This window comes from Telmatherina bonti, assembly GCF_933228915.1.
Source record: "Telmatherina bonti genome assembly, chromosome: 7".
Taxonomy (NCBI): domain Eukaryota; kingdom Metazoa; phylum Chordata; class Actinopteri; order Atheriniformes; family Telmatherinidae; genus Telmatherina; species Telmatherina bonti.
The window spans coordinates 33886798-33893698 of record NC_136625.1 but is presented as its reverse complement, the minus strand read 5'-3'; the positions used below and the strand labels follow the sequence as shown (position 1 = coordinate 33893698).

The following is a 6901-nucleotide window of genomic DNA, read 5'->3' as shown; positions in this document are numbered from 1 at the left end:
CAGTGGGAAGGAGAAAACTTGCTTTTAACAGGAAGCAGAACCCGGCTCAGAGACCGGTTGGGGTAGAGAGGACAGGAGAGGGAGAGACCAACAACATGCACTGCAACTTTAATCCAGGGTGACCAGTAGCAACATGAGCCCTCCCATGATACAGTTTTAACACTGATAGCAAAATCTTGAAACGAAAGCAGAGTTATGAGAGAGAAGAAATTTTATTTTAAATAAAAGTTTTCACACTGAAAGAAAAAAGAAACATTTTTGAGTGACATTTTTTTCTTTTCTTTTTTTTTACAATATATATTTTTTAAATGTCAATTTTTTATATATATATTCTATGACAGAATTCTTCATTTAATTTTTTTATTATGAAATTTTTTTTTTTTTTTTTTTGCTGTCAGTGTATCAAAAAATTCCACTTTTTTTTTCCTTACAAAAATGTACTCACTCTCATATTGCATATTTTATTGCACTGAATAAAAACTCAAATCTATCTCCATAGACCTGAAAGAGGATAAATATGATAATGATGTAAATACTGCTATATGTTTCCACATGGAAGATGAGAAAGGGAGACGGCAAGGAAGAGCTCAGTGCATCACGGCGCGCCCACAAATTTAGAAAAATCTCTGAAGTATCTTTTTTATAAATTAACCTTGCTTTTAACTATTTTAGTATAATTTATGATTTTATTTTGATTTTTGCTATTTGGTGTTGTCTTTTATGCTTCTTTAAACCACCTGTAATGCCTTTAATATCTCATGTAGAGCTCTTTGAATTGTCCTGTATATGAAAGGTGTTGTATAAACAAACTCTTTCTACCCTCTCAAATAGAAGTTTATTAAAAAAGTGTAATGGCATTTTTTTTTCTCATTTCCCCCTGAGAGGAAAGAATACAGCACCAAAGTTACCTCTGGACATGATGTAGGGGGTCATGTGACCAGTTCATTTTAAGTAGAAATGGCTTCTGGAGGACTTTGTTTGTCTTCTGATGAGGAAAGCAGCAACAGCAGCAGTGATACCAGAAATAGGTGCTTCAAAATGCAGTTTTGTTTTGTGTCTCCATCCTCCTCAAAGTGAACTCTCACAGGACGAGATTTTACAAAAATTACAGCTTTTGTGCAAAAAAAAAAAAAAATTCAGCGGAAAAGCCCAAAATTTGCAAGTGTATAAAATTTCAGGAATGTCACTTTTATTTAGCAACCTTTAATGGAAACGTAGCTAATGTCTTATTTAATGGCCAATAACTTCAGTTTTGTTCATTTTTTGCTTCACAATTTTAAAATAATTTTTTCTTTTTTGTGAAAAAGTCTTTTTTTTTTTCAAATAAATAAATATAATCCATGATAAAAATTTTGGTCATTTTCATTGTTTTTATTGATCTTTTTACTTGTCTTCTTGGGTATTATAGCAGCAGAATGATGGCCTGGCGACTGTGTTGTTTTCTCCGAACTGAAATCAAGAAAAACAACGAGCAAAAAAAAAAAGTTTTATACATTTTTTTCTTTGTTTTTAACATACAAAAGCCAGCATTATTAAAGAATTGCCATTTAAATAGAATTGGCCCCAAAAAAATCCGAATCGAATTGAATCGGGACAAAAGCGTATCGTCACAGCCCTAACAAACTTGTGAAAAAATACATTCAAAAGGTGAAACTCTGCCCCCTTGTTTTGAAAACCTTTAAAAATAATGCAAAACCCACCTTTAAATAAACTGTCACACAGTCCAACATGTCCTTCATCTGAGGCTGGTTTGACAGATTTAATGACTTGGGTGGGATCAGATGATTTTAAATTATTTTCTGATGAATAATCTTTCGTTTTTACAAAACTGGCATACTTTGGTTTTTTGACATCACACTGAAGCAACTGCATGGTTTGTTTTTGTCATTCTTATTCCAAACAATGTTGTTTTTGTAAAAAGAAAATCAAAAGCATAATCTGTCACTCACTAAACTATAATCAGAAATCATTTATCACACTTCGGATCATGCAGTTCGTGTGTATTTACTTCCATTCAGATTGTGTGAGATCTCTGATTCCGCACTCAGCTGAAGAAGATGAAAGCAGAATAAAGAGGCCACTTCAGTTTGTTTTGTTTTTTTTCATCATGAATAACAACCTTTCCAGAGTGCTTTAAGCAGAATAGTTGGAAAACAAGCCGGCGAGTTCCTCTCAGATGAGTAATTTCCTCCAGTTGCTTATGGGAAAGGTTTGTGAGAAGCAGCCTCAGTGTGACACAAGACGTCTGCAGCAAAGCAGACGTGTTCTCTACAAACACGCTCTCTTTGAAACATCCCACACTGATTTGCATGCACACCCACAACAAAGAGTCTCCCTCACATAAATTTTATGCTCTGTGTTGCTACTAACCAGCTTTTCCCCTCCATAAAAGCGTGCTGACCGTTGCCATTGGAGCGCCTCAAGTTCCACACATAACTGTATTGATTTCAGCTAAACATGGAGACACCCCGGTTTCAGAGGAGCCGCCTCGCTCCTCGTGTCCACAGCTCTGCCAAGCAGGAGATTTTTAACAGTGGAAATGCTGTCAATGTGTTGTTGCCTCATGCTCCATGCAGGCTGGATTTATGGCAGCACACTAACTAGGTAGAACAGACTTACAGCTACATGGTGCAGACAGGCTCTGTCATGCTTTCAACTGACCTAATGGGACCCAACAAGCTCCAAATGTTAGACACAGCCCGAAACACGTTGATAAAAATGTGTTGAAATGCTGGTTTTTGTATGAAAAAGAAGTTATTTGTGTGAAATGATCTAAGCTGAGCTGCAACTGCATCGCAGTCGGCTGTGTCGAATTGTCTGAAAGAAAACTTTGGCTTGTCCTTCCCCCACATGAAGCTCTGCAGGGTGATTCCTTTCAGCCTGAACTCCTGTTCAGGCATTTCTCACATCGCTTTGAGAAGGAATATCCTGAGCTGTGGGCAGATACAGTCAGCTGGCCTCCCTTTATGCTCTCCATGGGTGTGTCCTTCATTCCCACTTATTCCAACTGCCTTTCTCTATAATTTTATAAAAGGGAAATAAGCCTGAATGGGACCTAGTAAACCAAGATACCATGTGGTAGACCACATAAGTGTGAAGCAGGTGTTATCTTATACTATACACAGAGCGATTACCGAATGGGTCAATTAGGTGCTAGCTGCTGGAACAAAAGATGCCTGACGGCATTTCCTCATCTCAGGTGTTGACAAATTCCTGAAGTCCTGCAGCTTTTCAGCCAGCAGCTGAATATTCTGCTTCTCCTCCAAAACGAAGATGTATAAAACTACTATTATCCCAGAAAAGTCTACAAAGACTCGCATATTAATCACAATGACCAGGGAGATGTGCAAAGATAAAACAAACAGACAATGAGAGATATGTGGTGAGAAAAAGGATCACAAAGCGATGTGAGAGGTGGAAGAAAGAGTGAGTGTTTTATTGAGTCACCAGACAATCTGAATTTCCCTTCTAGGGATGAATAAAGTCCTATCTATCTATCTATCTATCTATCTATCTATCTATCTATCTATCTATCTATCTAAAGCCTGAGAACAATCATACCGACTTGTGTGAATACAAGGTTAAAAAGCAAGAATGTTCTCTGCCTTATTGTTAGTTATTAGTTGTGTAATTTCCTTGATAATTCATATGTTTAAATAAAAAGATTCATAGTAACAAGCAAGAAAGTACAGAAAGAAGAGACTACTTTCCTTTTTCCTTGATGTCTTAGTTGGATAAACAAGAAAAACAAACTTGTGAGTGAATTAATTTATTCTAAATATGTAAATGATCTGGTGAAACTCTGCCCCCTTGTGGTTATCAGTATAAAATGCATAAGTTTCAAAGTCGACCTTTAAATAAATCACTTTGATGCAGTGGTATATATGAAAAAGAAGCTAACTTTACAAGAAACTCTTCATTAATAACAACAAGGAGCCACAAACAATCAATAAAAATAAAGAAAATTAATACATACTTATGAAACATTGTAAGAAAATTCAACAAACACGTCCCAGACTCAAAACAACAATCAAATATACAAAAAATTTAATAAAAAAGAGACACAAACCAGCCACAGTGATATAACAATGTCTACACAGACAAAGAATAAACATATTACATTAACCTTGAATCATTCAGAGAAAACTTTTACCCAAAGTGACCCGAAGAAAAGATGCAACTAAACGTCTGCAGAACTAAAACAAACAGATTTTTGTTTCTTTCCTCTTATAAAAGCAGAATATTTCTTCTGGGGGCTTTTATTACATGAGGTAGGTTGGTTTCATCCTGGTGATGAATCCTAATAACACACCTTTCTCCAGAGTGTGTCGGGACGTCATGCTTCTCGTCAGGAGTTCAGCAGGAAAACCCACCTGTTCTCCTGCATTAGTCTCCTCAAACGTTGCTCCTGGTTGGACGTTTATTTTACAAGCGCAGCTTGTTCTGAATGACCTTATCCGGAAGCTCAGACACAAAACCTGCTCTGTAGTTAAAGTCTGATCCCTCCAGATTCAGCATCTCATGTGAAGACCAGCACAAAACCCGTGTTATCGCTGGTTTTCCGCCTCTTGCCTGGAATAACCTCCTTCTTCTCAGTAAGTCTCAGCTTTTGCAAGTTTGCTGAATTGACATAGCGGTGGTAATACACACGATCTGCGAGGTCCTACCTCTTGTCGCTGGGTTGTTACCATAATCCAGGAGCTGGTCTCCAACTGTCAGCAGTGGCTCTCCCAGTGAGGTCTGGGCTGCGAGGGAACGGCAGCTGCCTACCTCTTATTTAAACTCTCAGCCCAAGTGAACGGGATGCCTGCCATACCTGTGTTAGTAATATGAGTTCCCTTTATAATGCCGTCATGCTTGAAACGAGTAGCTCCAGTACAATGCCTGCACCTCTGAATAAGTGGCCCTGACTGCGGGCCAGATGCTAAATCTGTTGCAGACGCTCCTGCACATCTACGAGTCGGGAATTCAAAGAGCTCTGCCTTCACATGTTGCAAATGTACAAAATGTTTAGGCAAGTTGAAAGTCAAACAGTCCTGGATGGGAAGAGAGGGAAATGTGTGTGACTGGACATGACCACCAGGTGTCGCTGCAGCCTCAGCAGGAGGCGAGAGATGCGTTGGAGGTGACGAACTCTGACTTCCAGCAACCAAACCAGAGGAGAAGCTCCTCTCACTGCATCATACATGATGGATGAGGCTTCTTAGACATGTTGCTTTTCCTCTGGTTTTACAAGGCAAGCGTCAGCAGGAGATCTGGTCGTTCAGGGGTCAGTATTATCAAGTGTTTATTTGACCTTTGTTTTAAGATTAAAAGACAAAAAAAATCAATATGACAGATTTTTTTACTTTTAACTGTTAAAAGGGAGGTAACAGCAAACATGAAAAAGTCTTGATTTAGGTTTTAAAGTTTGCAGATAGAAAAAGAAATCCCTAAAAAACAGAACAAACAGTTTTTTCAGACATGAAGTGGTGGTTTATGTGGGTGAATGACAGACGGGTCCTGTGGTTCAGATCATTTATTCCAGTGCTTTTCAACCTTTTTTGAGCCAAGGCACACTTTTTTTCACTGAAAGCTCACAAGGCACACCACAAACCGAAATGTTTTTTTTTTTCTTTAAAAAAAAAAAAAGGTCATATTATTAATATAAAGTCATCTTGTGTGTCTTGAATAGAAAGAAGATAAACACAAGAAAAGGGGATTTTATTATCTTTTACCTGGGCCTCTTTGGATGAACACAGAGCTGCTTTTTAGACCAATCAGGTGAAGTTTGATCATTTCTCAGAGCACACCTGAGGATCTCTCATTAGTGTGCCACTAATTGAGTGGTTGAAAGACACTAATTTATTCTCTAGCTCAGATTTGACCAAAGGGTCCACCTTGGTACGGGGTAGTAATTTTTCACATGCAAGAACTGGGGAGGATGCCACAATGCCTGATCTGACCTTTCCTTCTTTTTCTGGACCACTCAGTGGTCCCGGTTTTACCCTGCATGCTAATTATTACTTCATTTCTACCTGAAAGCTCGACACACCGCAGTTTGCTGGTTGGTTGAAAGAATCATCACGTGATGCGTGACTTGGCAATAAGAACAGAGCAGAAACAGCTCCGTGTTTAAATGTAGGGTGGAGTTTTGGTTGTAAATGTGGTTCTCAAACTAGGGGTCGGGACCCCCATGGGGGTCGCAAGACTGTTTCAGGGGGTCGCTTGATTCTTGTAAAACATATACAGCTTACACTGATCAAATAAACAGCCCTGATAAAAAAAAGTGAAACTATCAATGCAGAGGTTAATGTGTGAGGTCAGTTTTTAACACGTTAACGTATAAACAACCCAGTTAGTAACACGTCTTATTAAACATCTGATTTATCTCCAGGAGAGAAGCTGATTTACAGCATGCGGACACACAGCGGTGAACCAAACCCAGCAAAAACTTTATCTTCCTCATTCATAAAGATTCTGATATTTCATTGATTTAGACTATTCTTCTTCTCCCTTTTCTTCTTCTTCTTCTTCTCCTTTTTCTTCTTCTTCTTCTTCTCCTTTTTCTTCTTCTTCTTCTTCTTTTATCTTCTTATTTTATTGCTGTATCATTAGTAGATTTTATCATTTAATCATCATCATAAGTTTTATTTTTCTATTTTCATCATACTTGTAACAATTTGATCTGTTTTTTGAAGCACTTTGGTCTGCAGGGGCTGTTTTAAATGTGCTACATAAATAAATTTGACTTGACTTTTTCAATCGGCTTTTCCCCAGGGGGTCACCACAGCGAATCATCTGTTTTAATCTAATCCCATCCTCGCATCATCATCTCTCACTCCAACTACCTTCATGTTGTGCTTTAAGTGGAACAACATAAGTGGTGGTACTCCCTTAATGACCTGTTGTCGGTTTGTCG

General features: G+C 38.1%; 1 protein-coding gene across 1 annotated transcript in view; it reads right to left on the bottom strand.

The window, feature by feature from the left end:
* kcnmb2a (potassium large conductance calcium-activated channel, subfamily M, beta member 2a) overlaps window positions 1-4733 on the bottom strand; it is a 9796-nt gene extending 5063 nt beyond the window's left edge. Inside the window, exon 1 of the mRNA XM_079244080.1 lies at window positions 4668-4733. The gene's annotated coding sequence lies outside the window, so the exon portion shown is untranslated. The remainder of the gene's footprint in view (window positions 1-4667) is intronic.
* Between the last annotated feature and the right edge of the window lie 2168 nt (window positions 4734-6901).